The sequence below is a fragment of the Cnephaeus nilssonii genome, assembly GCF_951640355.1.
Source record: "Cnephaeus nilssonii genome assembly, chromosome: 2".
NCBI lineage: Eukaryota > Metazoa > Chordata > Mammalia > Chiroptera > Vespertilionidae > Cnephaeus > Cnephaeus nilssonii.
Window position 1 is genome coordinate 55,711,361 of NC_137073.1, and position 20,906 is coordinate 55,732,266.

General features: G+C 37.5%; 1 protein-coding gene across 6 annotated transcripts in view; it reads right to left on the reverse strand.

Annotated features, from left to right (window-relative positions):
* LOC307108733 (uncharacterized protein) overlaps positions 1 to 20,906 on the reverse strand; it is an 823,426-nt gene that overhangs the window by 449,230 nt on the left and 353,290 nt on the right. For all 6 annotated transcript variants that reach the window (XM_079786886.1, XM_079786881.1, XM_079786883.1 and 3 more), the window contains exons 6-7: positions 7,294 to 7,481; positions 6,396 to 6,554 (exon numbers count right to left, since the gene is read on the reverse strand). The gene's annotated coding sequence lies outside the window, so the exon portion shown is untranslated. The remainder of the gene's footprint in view (positions 1 to 6,395; positions 6,555 to 7,293; positions 7,482 to 20,906) is intronic.

Here is a 20,906-nt window from a genome sequence, read left to right on the forward strand (position 1 = left end):
AGACTACTGATCAGCTGATTTATATATTTAAAAAAAAAAACTCTCAAGATTAATGATTTTTAAAAATGACGAAGTACTGCAACCTTTGGTGGAAAACTTAGTAAAGGTTTAAAGGCAATGTGCTCTGTTGGATCAGGGGTACTATGTAAATGACAACGTGATGGTCTGGATTTTAGCCTCAATGCTAAATCAAGTCTCTAAATGGAAAAAATTTTCTCACCTTAAGATTTTTTTTTTAAGTAAAATAAAGTAACAAAAGTTAATGGCCTGCCAGATGTTCACCACAGGGAGTTTGCTTTACGGAAATTGAAGGAGGAACTTAATTTTGAATTTATGGGAACGTTTCTCTCCCATTTTTTTCTTGTTTGTCCCAGGTTGCTTTTCAGCTTTGTTGACCAATGCCAGAAGTGCCACTCTGGGACTCTTTCAGTGCTATTCATATCTGCATTAGAGAAAGATGTGTTTAACTTTCCCTTAAAAACAAAAATCTCTCCAGGGTAATAGCTAGAAGTAGCAATAAAATTATCCTGGAACTGACAATTGCTCTGACAATTTTTATCAGATCAACAGAAAAGGAATCGCTGCAAGTATCTTAAAGCATGGTCAGACACTCAAGCTGTAGCATCCTGTGAAACAGGGAACTTTATTTTTCAGCTTCTATATTTAGGGCATGTATGTGTGCATTGTCCCCTTCTTAAGCATTTTTTAAAATGAATGAAACGTTGCACTTGGGTGGTCTTCAAGAATATATGAAGATATAATAGTAGAGGAATCAACTTTTTCAAAGTAGTCTTAGGTTAAGGAGTTGGGAAGGGGTTGAAGCAAGAAGGAGAAATGGGAAGAAAAGAAGGGGAATTCAGAATGAGAGAATAAAAGCAATCAGCTATTCCTCAAATTATAGAACCATATTTATTAATTATGAAGGAGTGTGTTTAATATCCATCCATATGTGGAATTCTGCACAAATGCTAGACTCAGTCCTTACTTTTTCTTTGAGAGCCTCCCAATCTGTGAACAAATAGAAATCACCTGAGAACTTATTACAACTGTGGGCTCCTAGACTCTACCCCTAGAGAAATCACATTTTGGAAGATACCTTAGGACAGTGGTTGGCAAACCGTGGCTCGTGAGCCACATGCGGCTCTTTGGCCCATTGAGTGTGGCTCTTCCACAAAATACCACAGCCTGGGCGAGTCTATTTTGAAGAAGTGGAGTTAGAAGAAGTTTAAGTTTAAAAAATTTGGCTCTCAAAAGAAATTTCAATCATTGTACTGTTGATATTTGGCTCTGTTGACTAATGAGTTTGCTGACCACTGCCTTAGGAGAATTTTCTTCAGATTGTACATGACCCACAATTTGCAAAACACTGACACACACACACACACACACACACACACACACACACACACACCACAAAAATCTAAGGTAATTTTACCTACCAATTTTTGGGGGATTCTTTTTCCTTTCATATCAAAATAAATCAAGCTAGAATTTAAAAATAAACAATATAATATAATAAGTATTTTATAATGATCTGAAAGAAAAAATATAGTCCTAATAAATATATGTCAAATATACAATTAAAGGAATAAATATGCAAACTGATTTACTCGACATGTGCTCCCTAGATATGTACATTTTCTAACCTGGAAAAAAAAACCTTACTTAAAACTGATTAACTTTCTTCACAATGTATGATTTAAAACCAATTCTTCTGTTACCTCAAACCAAAGTAAGTAAAAGAAATATATTATTGGGCAGTACTAATTTATTTTTCTCCATTGGAAGATATCAGTCTAATGCGCTCACTCTTGTTCATTGGTACTGAAAACAACAAAATGAGTGTCCATCTCCAAAATAAGACAAACAGAATGAAAAAAATACATAATTCACCTAATTTTTCCCTTTAAGGGCAGTGTTTCAGAAAGTCATTTATATAATATCTTCATAATTTTGGCCATATCCTTGTGAGACATATCAATGTATCATGAAAAAAAAATGTGTTTATTACAGACATACCTAATTTATGTCACACTAATTCCAGTTATTTCATGAAATCTCGGGTGTATTTTGTCAGCTGTATTTCCTATCCCACATTTAAAATTTTTAAAAATTCTCAACTATTACAGTTACAAAGTGTTTGGTTCTTCTACCGCCTAAAATTAGCTCATGTTCCAGCAGTGGTTTCTTCACTGTGTTTTGAGAAAGCATGCCCACAGAGTCTCAACCCAAGAACTGCACATCTCCTCACATACTTTCACACTCACCTACGAATGAAGGACTGCTCCAAATCTTTCCATGTATAGGAAATTCTTTAAATGTTCAAAATACTTTAATGTCAAAGAGCCAAGCCTTCACTACCTCTTCCGAATGATCTTTGACAAGTAGAATCTGGGAGTGATGATTTTAAATGTCTTTGTTCCCACCCCTCCACACTTCCAAAACTAAATCTATGTTGAAGGAGAAATCCCCAGGCAATTTCCAGAAACACTCTTCGGGTTATATATATAAAAAACAAAGAACAAAAAAACTCACAAATAAACAAAAACTTAAATCTACATGATTCAATTTGCCAAGTTAACTAGGACTAAAATGAGGTGGACATTATTCCTAAATTACTGACATAAACATCTCTCTACATTTATTTGCCTAAGGAGAATTGCCTTAGCCTGATGAGTCACATTTTCAAATTGAATTGTAAGTCTATCTTTTATGTGGTTTGTTTTATTATGTTAAGGTTTACCTAAGTTATTTGTATGTCAAGCCTGATTTGGGGCTTATGAGAAAACAGATATTTGGCTAACATGTGATTGAGTGTATAAGAAGGCTATGTATGTTGCTATTTTATATCACAGAGAAAGAAACTCAGGAATAAAGAAGAAAGGATTGCCCTCAAAACTATTTCTGAAATTTATCTTTACATTGAAAATAGTGCTAGCATCTATAGGCATTTGGGTAGCAAAGTTTAATATTTATCTAATCTCAAAATAATAAATCAGGTGCATCGAGGAAATTGAATAATTTTTAGATATTATCAGCACTTAGCCCATGAAACAATATGGTGAATTAGAAAATAAATGCTGATTGCAGCATGATCTATTTGAAAATGTGGCATTTTTTATTCACTTAAAATGAGAATTATTCTCATAAATGACCCAGCTCTGCCACTTGTCTTTCTGGAGTTACCAACTATTCTGCTCTATCCAAAGTATACCATGAAATAGAGGTATTTGTGTGCTCCACTTTTATATTTTCACTAAAACTACATTAATACTTAAAAGTGAATAAAACTGAATGTAAGTAACTTTATCGAGTTAATAAAGTATTCCCATTTTCTACTGAGGTGGAAATATGCAAATAAAATTTCTGATTAACAATGTTTTAACTTCAGGTTAGCTCTTATTTTACATAAACCTACCCCCACTTAGTGTACCCATATCCATTGCCAGAACAAGTATTCAGGAAGCCCACAGTTTCCTTGCAGTAACAAAGGCAACTGAGTTATTAAATCACAATGATAATGTAGAAATGTATGTGAAAGGACACACAGTTGACAGAGCAATGAAGAAAGAAACAACTGTCCAATTTATGAAGTGTCCTAGGAAAGAGTTTTAAAATTCACAACAGCAAATAGGCATCTTCTCTTATCTTATAATAGACAAATATGCAAATTGACCGCACCTTCGCTACGCCCAAGCCACGCCCACTAACCAAGCCACGCCCACTAACCAAGCCACGCCCACCAACCACACCCACCAGGAAACCGTTGCAGGGACGTTGGGGTGTGGCGGAGCCCAAGGCCGGGAAAGCTGCCCGAGGCTTTCCCGGCCTTGGGCACCAGCGGGGAGCCTGCGCCCATTGCAGGAAACCACTGGGGGTCAGCTCCTGCGATCGGTAGCAGGGATGCTGGGTGCCGCCGAGCCCAATGCCACCGCCCGGGGCCAAGCCCCGACCCTGAAAAAGGCAGAAGGCGGTAGCCACAGCCAAGGCCTGGGTCCCCGGTGCCGGCAGAAAACTGGTGCAGGCAGCCAGGTGAATGAAGGTCTATTGCACGAATCTTCGTGCAAACGGGCTACTAATGAATACTATATAATGCTAATAGCAGCTATGAATTAACACCAGTGACCATATATATGAGCCATTTATCATGCCCTGACTATTTTACATACAACATCTTATTTCATCTTTCAACCACCCTGTGAAGTAAACATTATTATTCCCCTATTTTATAGACCATGAAGCTAAAGTTTAGATGAATTAAGTTACCAGTCTCCCAACTGGTTAATAATAGAATTAGACCTCAGACTAGGTGTGTGTGAATCCAACACTTGAAGTCTTGGCCACTGAACTACACATCACTTTGTGAACAAGTCCTCTAGTCTGGGCAGAGCACACAGCTGCCTGCTCCAAACCCAACGTCCCTTGGAAATGTTGAGTCCATCACTTAAATTCCTGTGAATGCTGCCTTTACTCAAAACAACAATAATAAATGTTTATTTTAATGCAAAGTTTTGGAATCTCTCCAATAAAACCGGAGCAACATTTCCATACTTTCCATGAAGATAATGACATTTATCCTCTGGCTTTATGTGCCTCTCTGACCCCTCTACCATTTGAGAAGGTCAGCTGAATGATATATGAGAATTACAAAAACACACATTATTAAAGAAATAAATTTTTAAAAAAGATGAGAGCCAAAACCGTTTTGGCTCAGTAGATAGAGCGTCGGCCTGCAGACTGAAAGGTCCCAGGTTCGATTCCGGTCAAGGGCATGTACCTTGGTTGCGGGCACATCCCCAGTAGGGGGTGTGCAAGAGGCAGCTGGTCGATGTTTCTCTCTCATCGATGTTTCTAACTTTCTATCCCTCTCTCTTCCTCACTGTAATAAATCAATAAAATATATTTTAAAAAAAATATGAGAAATTCAAAACAGGAAAATAAATGTGGAAAGTATTTGAGGTCATGAATAAAGTTAGTACAGTAATGCTTTATCAACTGTGGCTTTAGTAAAGTTATGTTTATTTTTCTATAAAATGATTATATACCTGCATAAAACTTTTAAATTGCATGTGTATTTCTACATAGAATAATTGCAATCCTCCGAAGTAAAAGAGTCTACTGGAATTATTAATTTCCCACTTTTCTGGATCACTTCAATGAGTCTAGAGGACACTGCAGCTATAAGACATCTATTTAAGCTCCATAGTCTCAATATATTGAAAGAAGAGTAGAAATACATGTCCTTTAGGACCTTGGTAATTTGTGAACATGCCAAGCAGCTACATTAGTATTTGGCTGAGAGTTGCTAAAAATGCAAAGGAGATTGTAGGTGTAAGACACATTACATTTCAAGTCAGTAAAGGGTGGTTTGAAAACTTCAGAAAGAAATGCACATTGCATAATATAAAATCTCTAGGAAAATGTGCCTCAGCAGATTTTACTACTTCAGCAATATTACCTGAACAACTAAAAAACTAAAAGTGATTCCTGAGAAAATTTACCTACGTGTGTGTTTGTGAGTGTGTATGTGTGTGTGTGTGTGTGTGTGTGTGTGTGTGTGAGAGAGAGAGAGAGAGAGAGAGAGAGAGAGAGAGAGAGAGAGAGAGAGAGAGTTTAGTGCTTTGGTTTCAATGGGATGGATAATTTTTAACTAATTTTATTGAGGTGACAGTTAATGAGATCATATAGGTTTCAAGTGTACATTTCTAAGATACAAAATCAGTATATTACACTGTTTGCCCACCCAAAGTCAAACCATTTTCCATCACCTTGAGATGGATAAATTTAAAGCAGATTTCTAACTCAGATCTAGTTTATTTTGGAAGTGGATTTTTTACTGGAATTTTTATTTATTGATGTTTAATTTTGTAAAACGCATTGAATGTTTTTTTGCATTCTCTTGGTCTAGTCAACTATAGTTTTACCACACACTATAACTTTCAGGAATGTAATACCTATGGCTGGCAATTGATCACTGTGCAATAATAGATGCCAGGATGACACAGTATGCTTAGTGGATGTGGAACATGGATTTGGACCCAAGATTTTCAGAATACAATCGATTACACGACTCACCGCACCCAGGAAATAATAATAAACCACTGACAGGACATTCCTTCTCTTCCATACTTGATTTCTCATCCAGGCTGAAAGTGTCCGGAGGCATCTCTGATGTCTCCCCACTTTGGGTCCCATATTTAATAATCAAGTCCCGTAGTGCCACTGTCATGAATCTTTCAAATCAATTTCTTCCTTTCTATTCTCATTGCCACCACCATATTTCAGACTTGCATTACCACAATCTGTTCTGTCACAATACAGGCTTCACGCTAATCAATCCTGAAAATGCCATCAGGTTAATCTTCATAAAATGCAGTTCTAGACATGTCACTCACCTGCTCAAAATTTTCAACAGCTCCCTCCAATGCCTACAGAATAAAGTCTATACTTCTTGGTTTAGAATTCAAAGTGTCCCCTGTATCATAATTATTGCTGGATCTTCAGTTTCTTCTTAGGTGGTGGGACCATTTTTAACATGTGTGCATATAAAGTACCTGCAACAGAAATTTACACATAGAATCAGGTATTTATTCTTATAGATTCTATCATGACTCATATCTGCCTTTCTCAATTCCATCTATTATGTCATTATCAAGGAATTATGCTCTCTTATTTTTAATTGCCCCTGGACTGTAATATTCATTACTTTAGGAAGGTTTCTATCGTGGCTTTTAAGAATTAAGTATTAGAGACAGTTTCTCAAAAGTAGCCATCACTGTTGATTCTGCATTGTTGATATGAGACAAAGAAAAGACATTCCATTACTTATCTGTGCAGCATAAAATCCTTGAGATCAGAGTTTGACTCTATTGTTAGTCCTCCTCAATCTACCTTTTTACTTCATTCTCCAATTTCTCAGTAACTTTGTATGAGCCAACAAATGTGTTGGCTTACTTCTGAATGAGTCCAAAGATTGTGCTCTCTAACTTCCAGTCACAGAGAAATCAGATAAGAGAAAATAATGCCAAGTAATATTTCCAAAGACCATATTTGCCTGAACTAATTATTTTAAGTTACTGTGAGTTAGATTGTACTGCTGCATTAATAGTCCACCTATTCTGGGGTTGTTTATCTATACAGCCACTCTCTGCACAGAGAAAGAATACAGGAAAGTCTCACATGGGTCATTTAGATGGGAGATCACTTATCAGGCCACTTGTGTTCTCTTTAGAACTAAACATACTATTGGGGCCCCATAAATGTTAAATAGCACTAAGAATAATAATAACTAACCTCTTCGTAGTACATGTGCTCCTGAGTGCATACACTTGAATTTTTCCCAATTACAATTCAAGAACATTATGGTTCCCTTTATGCAGGACCATTATTCAGGCTCTTCTGGAAATGTTTTATTCAGGTTGCACATCTCCACAATCTTTGATTTAGAATTCAGCTCTTTAATAATGAGTGGAAACTGGGGTCTGAAAGAGAAAAACACCATTTTCATGATGAATGCTACAGGCACACATTGTCTTAATCTGAAAAAAAGAAAGAAAAAAACACACAAATGAAATGCTGAAACATTTTCCTAAACTGCTTAAATGCTTGAAATAGAAAACAAAGAAAAAGGCAAATTACAATACAACTTTATTTTTAAATATCTGTGATCACATCTGTGACATTGCACATAATACATAATAACATCAAAAATGGGCTGAAAGCATGTTAGTGGTGTTCTCTAGGCACATGTGCAACCCAAAGTAGGCATGCATTATAAGAACAAAACAGGAATACCCATTTTTGTGTGTGGAGATGGTTGCTGTTATTGTTGTTGTTGATAATAAAGAAAAAGGCCTGACCTCTATAGGACAGCTATGCTCTACCCATACCTAGGCTGTAGTTTACTCTCGTTCATACCTGAGGGCAGTTGGAGCAACCTTTCAAGAACTACTGGTATAATGAGATCTGCTCTGTTTATCCCCAGCTCAGGGAGTTGGGGCAACTCATTGTGAGATTCCCCTCCTTTTAACCAGGAAGCAGGCTGTTTTGCTTCGCCTCCTTTGTAAGCTCAAGTCTAACACATATCTACTTGGCCATTCTTAAAGAAGTGTACATAAACACAGAGCCAGTACTGGAGCATCTGAGCACTGTAAGTTCAGAGTGCTCTGAGGGTCCCGCTGAGGCCATGGGGAACTCAGAGCAGAATGACTGAGTGTTAACAGAGGAGTGGAAGGACTCGACAGGTACAGATGCAATGTCACAAGTGTCTCAGTGGCGAAATCTGACAACACAGCCATGCCTAGCCCAGGAAATAAGGATGCATTTAGAACCACCTGTTTTTAAATGACCACCATGACACGATCTGTTAAGAACAGTATTAAACAGGTGTGTGCTATCCGTGATTGCATTTGGATCTCCCAACTTAGTGGTGACAGTAGAACTAATGACTGAGACAGATAAAGTGGCATACTCCCTGCATGGATTAGGATTCTGTACAAAAGCCAAAATAAAGTGCTGCACACCTGCCACATTTGAGAAAACATAGTCATAATTCCTAAGATGCTTATCTAAACTTTCTGGCCTTAAATTCCCAAATGGATCAACTTGAAAAGATTTCAGATATTAGTTTCTGTAATAGCTCAGATATTAAAGAAAATCACAAAAACTTCTGTAGACATATATCAGTTCCAAGTACCTCAGTCAGGTCAGATTCAAAATTACTTTTGCTCTGACTCCTGTATGTGTGAGCTGATAAGATCGCTGACATGCATTAATTACTATAAAATGAAACTAAACAATGACACAGAATGAATAAAATACTGGTTTAAAAAATCCCTTGTTAAAAAATATCCCTTGTTCCAATGCTCTTCACTTTAATTAGTTAAATTTAAAAATATCTACATATACTCTATTTGGCAAGTGAAATAAAACCTTGCAGAATGCTTTGAAATGTCCCTTCAGAATTTTGTTATTTTATAAACACTATCTTCTCCTCCTTTGTTTCTAATATATAAGTAAACATGTAATTGAAAAGCATCTCAGCTCAGCAATTCAAAAAATCCTCAGCTCTATTCAAGATGTTTTGCTATGCATTATACTGTGTAAAATGATAAGTAAGCACTAGCCCATATAATAAAAAACTTATTCTATGAGTAGAAATTATAAATTATATAGTTAGAAAAAGACAAATATAATATATACAGAATTAAATACCATAAGAAAAATAGAAAATAACTGACAGAGTGATAATTTTTAGTGTTTATGTTTTCAAAAGTTGAAGGCATTATTGAGACATGTCTTGGACAAATAAATAAATTTCAACAGAAATAAATGGTAAAGTCTCTTCAGAAAAAAAGAATAGTGGGAGTAATATTGAAATAGACTTAATAAAATTAAGTTATCTTTGTACATAAGTCAGGAGCTCAGTTTGCCTGGAATGAAGGATGCATAAAGAAAATCCAAAGGGCAATAGGAATAAGATCACAGAAGCCTTTAGCCATATTAATGAGAATGAAATGTGCTCTGTAAGCTGTAGAGAATAAATAACATGCATTTTTTTTACTAATTTATTTTATTATTTTATTTGACAAGTAATATATAACATAACATTGGAAAATATCTATATTCTATACTAATAAAAGGGTAATATGCTAATTAGACCGATTATCTTCCGGACATCTTTCCGGACGTCCTTCCGGACAAAGCCATGGTGGAGGGGGCTGAGGCAGAGGTGGTTAGGGGTGACCAGGCCAGCTGGGGAAAGCAGTTAGGGGCGACCAGGCTGGCAGGGGAGGGCAGTTAGGGGTGACCAGGCAGACAGGCAGAGTGGTTAGGGGCAATCAGGCAGGCAGCCAGGTGAGTGGTTAGGAGCCAGCAGTCCCAGATTGTGAGAGGGAGGTCCGACTGGCGGTTTAGGGATCAGACATCCCCCGAGGTGTCCCGGAATGGGTGCAGGCCGGGCTGAGGGACCCCCCCACCCCCCGCTGTGCACAAATTTTGTGCACTGGGCCTCTAGTATATATATATATATATATATATATATATATATATATATATATATATATATATATATGGCTAAGTGACTGACCCTCCATCTGTCTGACCATCCGACCAACTTGCCGGTACATATGACACACACTGCAATTTAAAAATAAACATTGACTCATGCATGTGTGATACATATAAAGCTCTTGCTGGCGCCAATTGCATGCTGTGTTTCGATCTGTCATTGTCAATCATGAATTTGGTTGTTTTTGTTGACATTCTGAAGCTGAAAGAAAGCATCACTGTCGACAGAATATGTCTGAAGACCAACTATTGGCACAATGTTTCTATCATGTTTTTGTTATTTTTATATCATGTTAAAATATTAAAATATTTCTTCTAATTAATTTCCTTTCAATGTGCATGAATCCGTGCACTAGGCCACTAGTATTAAATATTGCATGATCTCTCACCACGGTTAACATTTTAATGTGTGTCACTTTAAAAAAAAATGTTTATAGCCCTAGACAATTTGGCTCAGTGGATAGAGCTTTGGCCTGTGGACTGCAGGGCTTGATTCTGGTCAAGGGCACATACCTTGGTTGCAGGTTCCTCTCCAGCCCAGGCCCGAGTCAGGGCTTGTGCAGGAGGCAAGGAATCAATGTGTTTCTCTCACATTGATATTTCTCTCTGTCCCTCTCTCTTCCACTCTCTCTAAAAATCAATGGAAAAATACCCTCGAGTGAGGATTAAAAAAAATAAAAATAAAAGAAATTTTTACAAAATGAGATCATACTGAGCATCATGTTACTCGCTTTTTAAATTACACACACACACACACACACGTGTGTGTGTGTGTGTGTGTGTGTGTGTAATTTAAAAAGCGAGTAACATGATGTTCAGTATGATATATATATATATGGCTAAGCAACTGTCCAACCAACCGGCTGGTATCTATGACACACACTGACTACCAGGGGGCAGACACTCAATGCAGGAGCTGCCGAACTGCTGTGACTTGGCTGCAGCGGTTCTTGGGTGATGCACCCCAGAACCAGAGAGAAGGGAGCCCGATTCCGGGGTGCATCACCCAAGAACCATCCTCTCGCAATCTAGGACCCCTCAGGGGATGTTGGAGAGCCAGTTTCGGCCTGATCTCCGCACGCCAGGCTGAGGGACCCCATCTGCCAGAGGGACTCTGCTCACTCCATAGACACCATTCGAGCCACAGCACCACCCCAGGTGCAGCTGGCCAGGAAGGACCGCGGAGGTTGGCTCCAGGGCGTGTCCGGCCCATCTCACCCAGTCCCGCCCTGCTGGCCACCTTCTAATTAATTTCCTTTCAATGTGCACGAATCCATGCACAGGGGCACTAGTATGCAATAAAAGTCCTTACATAACATACTTCTCTTCATCTTTCCATTAAAGAACTACATAAATTTTATAAATTGACTGTATCCTAACTTATGTAACAATTCCTATATTGTTGAATATTTAGATTGCTTTCTATTATTATTGAACAAGTATAACAAAAACAAATATTTAGTGTTTTCTAGATACTTTACATAAAACAGACTAATTACCTCCTCCCTTGGAACTTAACATTTTGGACTTACAATAACATCTTTTTGTACCTGCATCTATCTTTATACTTGATTTACTTGTATCTTTACAATAAATTCTGAATGCAAAATTTCAATCCCAAAAGAAGTAATTGTTTTTAAGGGTATTGATGCATACCCACAGCTGTGTATGAGAATATATTTCTCCCATATCTCTGATAACATGGAGTATTACCAAACTTTTTGGCCTTTGTAAAAAATGATGTATATTACACAGTTTTATAATATATGCTTTTACTTTGCTAGTGATTTTGAACATTTTCATTTTTACTGTTATTGGTTATTATTTTGCATATATGAAATACCTTTTTATTCCTTTGACATAAAGATTTTACTTATATTTCCCATTTGTGACATTTCATTATACATTAAGAAAATGCTTTGTTAGGCATATATTTTTTCAAAAAATTTCCCCAATTTGTCATATACATGTATTTTTCTTAACTTCTTTTGGTAAATTTTGCTAGAGAGCTTTATAAAGATTTTTAGCTTTTGATAATGTATTTAAATTACTTATTATTGTCAATGGCTACACAATTTACACATAATTTCCTCTAGGATTATAAAATGTTTTTTACATTTAATTCCTTAACCAATTTATGCTTTGAAATATAAGAATCAAATTTGCTTTCTAAGAGGTGAGCCTCCTATCTCCATACCATTAATTAACAAATCCACCATTATTACTCAATTATTTTTTTCTCAAGTAATAAGTTTTTCTAAATAAATATCTTCTCTCTCTAAACTATAAGATGCAAACATTTTTAAAATAGTTTTTTAAAACCATTTCCCATAAGCTGCTCCAAATACCTAAGTAAATGCTGTTTAGTATTAAGAAAGTAGCTTCTCATTTATTACTGATGTAAGAGAATTCTGAAGCTCTCTCCTGTTTTATTACTAAAAGTTGATGCTTTTAAAAGCCAATTTTTAATTCTAAAGATCTTACTTTCTTATATCCATAACCTATTTAATTTTCATATGTGAATATACTGGCCAGATCTTTTAATGAGTTGTAACAATAAAAAGACAGTAGCTTCTTACAGGTAAGATTTCTAATTGTATTTTAAATTCCATGCTAACTCATTTATTACTTCTCAATAAAAATTCAAGTGAGTATTTAAACAACTAGAACTCTGTGGCTAACCATTGATTACTCTGTGAATTATCTAGTTAAAACACAGAGTCTTAATTGTTATACTTAATAATTGCACTATTTATAATCTAAGTTGTTTACTATCTGAGGTTTAACACTCAGAGAATTGATTAAATTGGGTAACTCCTCTCTTAGATGGAAGCAATAACCTCCAATGGAATGCTAACTACCTCTGAGAATTGTGTTTAACTCAGACTCTCATTGCCATAGGCAGAAGTAATTGATTTTAGGCTGGGTGAACTGGTTCTTAATACATATGCCCACAGGGAGAATGTCATTTTAATAAGATGCTTCTATAAGGCACATCCTACTTAAAACAGAAGGTTTTACCTTTGTCTTCATGAGCAAAAACTGAAGGAGCCCTGTTAGCCCTTATGTTCAGAGTAAACAACTATGAAGTAATGCAATACTGAGTCAGCAGTCTGCAAGGTATCTCTTTGCCAATTCAGCTACATATTTTTTTTCTAGCTATAGCTTTCCTAGAAAAATACATCCATGTTTAACATTCTTTAATAGCGCTAATTACCGTACTTAAATCTGTTGTATCGGTCCTTTGGCAGTTGTTCTCTTGATTTTATGATCTATTATTTTGCTCTGCTACCGCTATGTGACAACTTAAAAAAGTATTCAAATAACTGGTAATTGTGGAGGGAAGGTAATATAATAAACAACTTCATCTCAGAGATTAAGGCAAAAAAAAAATACAAAGTATCTTAAAAATAATCACTGATTAAGCAGTCAAATTCAGATTATTCATAGATTTTACCCAGTGGAATATAAACCTTTAAAATTGCTCAAGACTAGCAACTGAGTTGTGGGGAAAACTGTTTACATATCTATTTCTACTCACATCTATATACTGTCCTTTAAAATTTCTAAGTTTGGTGTATGTTTTCTAACTCACATAATATATTCATTAATATCATATATTATGTTACAATTTTTATGAATACATAAATGTTCAGATATTTAGGCCTAAACTACCTGTATAACAATGTTAAAATTATGCAACCTAATTTACAACCCATTGTTCTTACTGTGTAGTATCTAGTTTACAAAACCCCAAATATAGCCTACTTTACAGGCATGTGTAAAATAATCATTTTAAAAAATAGTAGCTTTAAACTTTTCAAATCATGGCTGGTATTATATACCATTAAAAATAATTTTCACAAGCTGTAATTTCTCTCAAACTTTTCTGGTGGTAACCCCGCTTATTTTACTAATACATGATATACAGATTAAAAAATTTTAATGTTTTAAAAAATATTAGGTATGCATTAATTTTAATGCCAGTTGAAAAAATAGAGCCAGCACACAAACTCCATGGAATCAGGTGTTGGGCTATAAGGACTTGGCCATCATCCCCAAGGTCAAGGCCATCCTGGACATAGAGTGCCTATGTTCTCTATGATCTACAAGCCACACTTTACCTATTTCCTCCTGGAACACATGGTCCCCTGGAACCATCTCCCAGGCTTCAGCCCTAAACATCAGTTGGACCCACTGGATTAGCCTGCCCCATTTCCACCATCCTGAAATGACCTGCCCAAATTCCAACATCTACAAGAAGCCAACCCATCCACAACAGAAAGTCCACGGGAGGCAGCCGTCAGAGCAGGCCTTTCATGGAGGACCTCATCATGGAGTCACCCAAGTTCCCTACAGTCTAGCCCCCTGACCCAAACAACCAACCAAGACTGAAAGTAACTACTGGCCATGCCCCCCATTGCTGGCCATTTCAAAGACAGAATGGAGGAAGCAGAAGGCATCTCAGAGGGAGGCAGAGGAGGAAAATAATGATTCCAGAAAGGAGATGAAGACTCTCATTGGAGTGTCAGAGACAGGAACTCAGTAAAGATCTTACTTTCTTTTATATATAACCTATTTTCATCACATGTTATCCAGTGATGAAAACAACATAAAAAGAACCATCATCTTTACAACTTTGGAAAGATGGCCTTGAAAGAAGCGATGGAAATGCCATTGCCTCTCTGGAGGAAAACCTGCTCCCTGCCTGACCAGACTCTCTCATACCTCCTTAAACCCAAGACGTCTAAGTCTCCTCTGCACCTGCAGCAGAAACCAATTACAATCCACAGACTTCAGCCCATGAGGAGTGAGACTGGAAGCAAAGCCTGTATATCTGTCCCTATGAAATGCTGGTTGTGACCAATAAGGGGTGAACTAAGTTGTCTCCGGTGTGATCTGATGAGGCTTTAGAGGTATCTGCCAGCAGAGAACTCAAGGTTATTTTCCATGTCTCCTGAAAAGTTTAACAAGCTGGCTCTGTGGAGGCAAAGCAAACTCAAGAAAAAGACTTCTTTTCTAGTTACCCTCTTCATGACTAACCACCAGTGGAGCTGGGATCACTTTCCCCAAAGAATCCTCTTCCCCTGGCAAACTGAGACTGATCATCTCTGGGGGGAACAGGGAGGTGGAGCATAGATGGGGTCAGCTTCATTCCGTAGGTGGAGGGGGAGCCAAAACAGTCTTATGGTTATGGGACATGGACTTTCTTCACCATGATGGGGTTGGCTCATTCTCTCATCCCTGGTCCTCACTGCACAGGACCAACCCAGTCAGGACTCCAGCACACACAGAGTTAATGTTTGTATTCTCTCCTAGCCCCTCACCCTCACATGAAGGTCCCTAGAAGAGAGTGAGAAGAAATGGCACTTAGTGGTCAGGCCACTCAGCTCTCTGGAGCAATGAGTGGGCGAGAGTGGGAAACAGCCAGGGAGGCAGGGGAAGCTCTGGGACCCTGGGTGCACTCAAGCACACCTGCTCGCCTCAGATTTGGCAGCTTCCCCTGCAACCTAGCTTCCTGCTTCTCATAATCTAGCAGGAGCAGGCTCTATCTAGCTCAGGCCCCAGCAGGGAGGCCATTCTTCCCTCTAGCTCATCCTGTTTCCACTTGCAACTCCCAAGCTTCAAAGCATCTTGCTCCAGCCCTGTGGCTTCCCCAGAAGACTTGGTTTAGAGTGAAGATGCCACATATGAAAAATCCCAGCCCACCATCATCCTCCGGGCAAAATCACCTAGAATTTTACTTTCTAGGACCAACCCAGGTCCTGGGCAGAACACAAGCCTTTAGATTCCCTTGAATGGAATCAAGAGGCCAAGCTACAAGGACATTTCTGAGTGTCCCAGCTACCAAGTTCTGCCCATACCCATGCATTCCCCACAACACACTCTAAAGAATATAATATATTGGGGTGTACCCCTGCTCTCCTGCGACGCTACGTGAAGCTCCCCGCCCCGGGACGCTCCAGGATGCTCAATGCTCGCGGCCCTTCAACTGCTCCACGAGACTCCCTCCACCCCGCCACTGCTCAGCCAAGCTCGCCGCTGGATGCTCCCTGAAACTCACCCCACCCCACCACTGTTCTGGGAGGCTCCCCGACCCCGCAACTGCTCTGGGAAACTCCCCCACCCCGCGACTGCTTCGCGAAACTCGCTGCCGCCTGGGTGACTGCTCTGCTCAGCTCATGGCCACCCCACAAAGCAGCCCGCACCACCGCTCATCAGTCCCCAGTCCTGCCCCGCCGCCAGCCCCCCTCTTGGTGAACTGCTTGGGGGCTGGGGGAGAGGGGGGACCAAGAGGTGCTCCATGCACTTCATGGTGACCCGTCGCCCATTGGGTCGTGACGCCACCTAGCTCTTTATATATATTAGGATATATTTACATGAATAGTCTACTATTGCCAACATGTAAGTAAAAGTAAAATAAGGAGAAAAAAAAAGTGGATGTAAAGTGTGTGTGTATGTGTACAGACAAAGAAAAAAAGAGGGGAGGGAAGAAGAGAGGTATCCAAGTACCCTCAGATAAGGCAAAAATTATAAATGTAGCTTTTTCCTGCCTTCAAACTTGAACTGAAACATTGACTCTTCCTGGGTCTTGAGCCTGCTGGCCTTCACACTGGAATTATACCATCAGCCCTCTTGGTTCTCCAGCTTGCTAAATCACCCTGAAGATCTGGGGATTTGTCAGCCTCTATAACCATGTGTGCCAATTCCTCAATTCCTTATAATAAATCTTTCTTTCTTGCCCCGGCTGGGTGGCTCAGTAAGTTGCAATGTCATCCCATACATCAAAAACAGCTTGCTGGTACCATCCCCAGTTCAGTCACCTATGGGAAGCAACTGATCAACGTTTCTCTCTCACATCATTCTTTCTTTTATTCTTTCTTTCTTCCTCTCTTTCTCTCTTTCTGTCTCTCTCTCTCTCAATCAAGAAACATATCTTGGGTGAGGATTAAAGAAAAAAATCTCTCTTATAGATAGATAAGTAAAGAGAGAGAGAATCAAAAAATGTTAGAAACAAAATATTTATTGTACTGATGCCATTTTATACACACACTATTGTGTTGCCCTGCAGTACCTAAGTAATACATTGTTATATAAGAAGACTGAAGACAACATCTTCAGCCTAACATGAGGACCAGGAGATGAGCTCAGGCTGCACATGTTATCCTGTGATGAAAACAATATAAAAAGAACCATCGTCTCCCAGTATGACATGATGACTTCAGTAACAGGTATACATTTTCTGTATAATGTTAACTGAAAAAATAAATATTATTGAGGCCCCCAAAAGTTATCAGTCTCATTAATTATTGTATTTTTACTTTTTCCTCACCAAATAATTTGCTTCTAATCATGAAAGTCCACTTTAATAGAGCTACAGAGTGTAGTGTTAAGGAGATGGCACATTTACCATTGTGCAGTAACATAAAATCAATGGCAGCTAGTCATACAGGCTTTTTCAATTTTCACTGCACATGGTACACAGCCCTTAGTTCAGTTGATAATCCAATTGTAAACAGTGACTCACTGTTAACAACTATAGGAAATAGGATTAGCAATTTCTAATTTCAAAGTAAACCTATTTCATTTTTGTCCTGCAAATAAAAACAATGTGTTCTGAGATTTAGCTTCTCGGCTTTCAGGACTCCCAGAAACAAAAAAAAGGTTGGAAATAAATTTTTATTGTACTGATGCCATTAACAGAAACCATTGGGTATATGTTCCTAATACCTTTTAACAATTTTGTACCAAAAAAGCAAAAAGCCAAAAAAAAAAAAAAAACACTCAAGATGCCAAATAATAAAAGATTGAAGTTTAATTAGCTAAAACTTGAAATTTGACATAAAAAAAAATCAATTGAACCTCTGGAAACAAAACCTTGGCAGTATATTCTACTCAATGTAATCAGGAGGTAAATAAAAAGTTTACGTCTTATTAGAAAGCTTTGTTTCCAAAGCAAAAGTTTTAGATGAGATTTTAGGAATCTGGTTGATCCTAGAACACAGTTAAATTGAATCAATGATTGCATAATTTTGGTGAATTATTTATTATGCCATTCTAAAACCTATTTTTCTCTGTCTTATCTGCAAGTTTATTTAGCAGACATTGTCTAAATCAAACCTACACCTCTACACTGAGTTACAGACTCTTTTCTGCTCCCTATTCTGAAGAACAGGGAATAGTGGCTTTTTTTCTGTTTTTAGAACACAAAAGTGTCACTGTGTTAGGCCACAGGGTCCCAATCAATAATCCTCATGTGTGGCCGTTTTTAAATGTCCATGCTTGAACCTACACACAGAAATTTCTCTAACTGGTTTGGCTGGAAGCTGTTCATCTGTGTTTTTTAAGCTCTCCAGATATTTAGAACACAGCTACAGTGGGAAACACTGGTCCAGATTAATGAAGGAAGGGATACTGCAAAAGGAAGCCTGAGGATATGTAACTGGGATTTAGAACCATAATATTTATTGTCCAAGTTGGTGGCAGAAAACTCTACTGAATCCAAAGGGCAAATATGATCAATTAAGAGACAGAATAAAGTTGGTGAACAGAAAAGATTGCAGAATGGACAAGTTTTATAGAACAAATGTGATCATTAGCAGAAACTAGATTCAGGCGATAATTTGAATGAGCCATTTCAGGCTGAAAAAAAAAACTAAAAAATAAATGTCATCCTAGCTTCTTTTGTGGGAAACTGGACTCCCTGTCTAAAGAAATTATACTATTCTGACATTGCATGTTACCTTTTTCCACTGAACTCAGGAATGGTCAACAAACTTGCTCACATCATTCTGATGTGGGTGCATACTATATTACATGATATAAGAGAAGGTTTGTATCATTTCTAGGTTTAAGATAGATCAGTTAAATATCGGAGTTCCATGTCCATGAATTGACCAATCCCACTCACTTATAAATTCGTATTTTTATAAATATGTACTTTTGTTGGATTTTGGAAGCACTTGAATTAATTCATTTATCTGTCTTTTATTTCTTATTGGTTATATCTGGTAGGTTCTAGGCACTCAGAAAAAAAGTACATTCTTTGTCCTCAAAGATCTCACATTCTCATAAACTAGATAGAAAAGTTAACCCAAAATCAAGATATATTTATGATACTACATAATTTGTGACATGTTAAAAGATAAGAACAAGGTGGGAGAAGGGTGGGCACAAAATAATTCAACAGTAGTGGTTGGGAGTGGACTGCAAGAACCATCAAAATGCTTTTGAGAGGAAATTATATTTACAGTAATTCTTGAGGCATAAAAGGGGAAGGTTACGTCACCATAGTGCAAATCCACAGAAAACTCAAAGAAGATGCATTAACGAATGGGCCAAACAGGAGCTGGATGTAGGGAATGACATGGGAAAGATAGGATAAGACAAATTTATGGTTTTTATATTTTTTCTCACATCCAAGTTAGTTTAAATTCTATCTTTAAGTTAATGAAGAACAATTTGAAGATTTCACACAAGCATGTGAACAATCATATCCTTAAGAATTACAAAAGCTAAATATGAGACAGAAACATTAATTATAAGCCTTAAAATAGTATACTTGAAAATTATGCTAAACAGAACTAAGATAGCTAAGATAGGGTCTGTGAGTATGGATTTAACAGAATTCATTGAAGATGCCTTTAGGAATTGATGGGATTAGTGAACAGTAGAAATGAGGAAGGTTGGAATAATATAGGATAACTTCCAATTTGGGGGTTATGAAAACAAATGAAGTGCCATTTACTGAGGGGATAACATAAAATAGTTCATTTCAGACATAGAAATTATGAGTTCAGTCTTGTACAAGTTGAATTTGATGTGTCACTGGAGGTCAACAGGAGTGATGTTAAACTGTTGGAGATATGCTACGATGAATGGAAGCAAGTTGTTATATTTCCTTGTGCTAGCCACGGGTCTTCTCAGAAATATAGTTTCCAGCTTTTCCTTTCTAATGTATAGGAGACTATAGAGCAGTTGATGGTAACATAGAGGTAACAAAAAACCTGGCAGAGTTTACACCTTGGTCAACTGATATATTTCTGAGAAGATATTAGGGCTTCAGATGAAACCATGGAAAACACAAAAACATAGGATATAGTGGAAGCCATTGGTCCAAAAAGAAATAATAGCTCAGAAAAGTGGACAGAAAAAAAAATGAAGCCAAGAGATGAAAGCATCTCAATGGTAAGAAAATGAGTCAACTCTATTTTCAAATACTACTCCAAAATTAATTATAGAAGAACCATAAATTACTCCTTCAATTTTACATTTAGAAATTTTGGCAATTTTGGCAAAAGTGTTTTTCCTTAATTTCCAGGGAACTAGAATTTCACTAAGTACAGTGATCTACTAGTATGTGCATGTAGCATGAATAAGCAATGAGGGATATTCTTTCAAGAAGCTTGTTGTTAATGGACAGAATGACATAGTATGATGCTTGAAAAATATAAAAAATTTAAGCAAGTTCTGGGTGTTTTAAATGTTTTAGGTTAGAGGGTGAAAATTTGTTGAAAGGGATCAGTAGAGAAACAAATCAAGTTATAAGATTCAGCAATGATACCTGATGGATTGAAGTCCCTGAGGAAATGGGGACAACAGGATCCAATGCAAAGTAGGAGGATTTTTATTAACAGGGGGAAAAAATGACTGCTTCTTCTGAAAAGACAAGATAAAAGGCAAGACTGGATATGTTGCAGGTGAAAGGCTAAGAAACTAGAGTCCTCCTAGCTCCATCTGTTTACTCTATGAATTCCAAGGCACTGTCATCTTCTGGGAATCAAAAACTAGGAGTAGATTAGGAAATTTAAGAAGAGTTGTGGGGGCTTAGAATAATA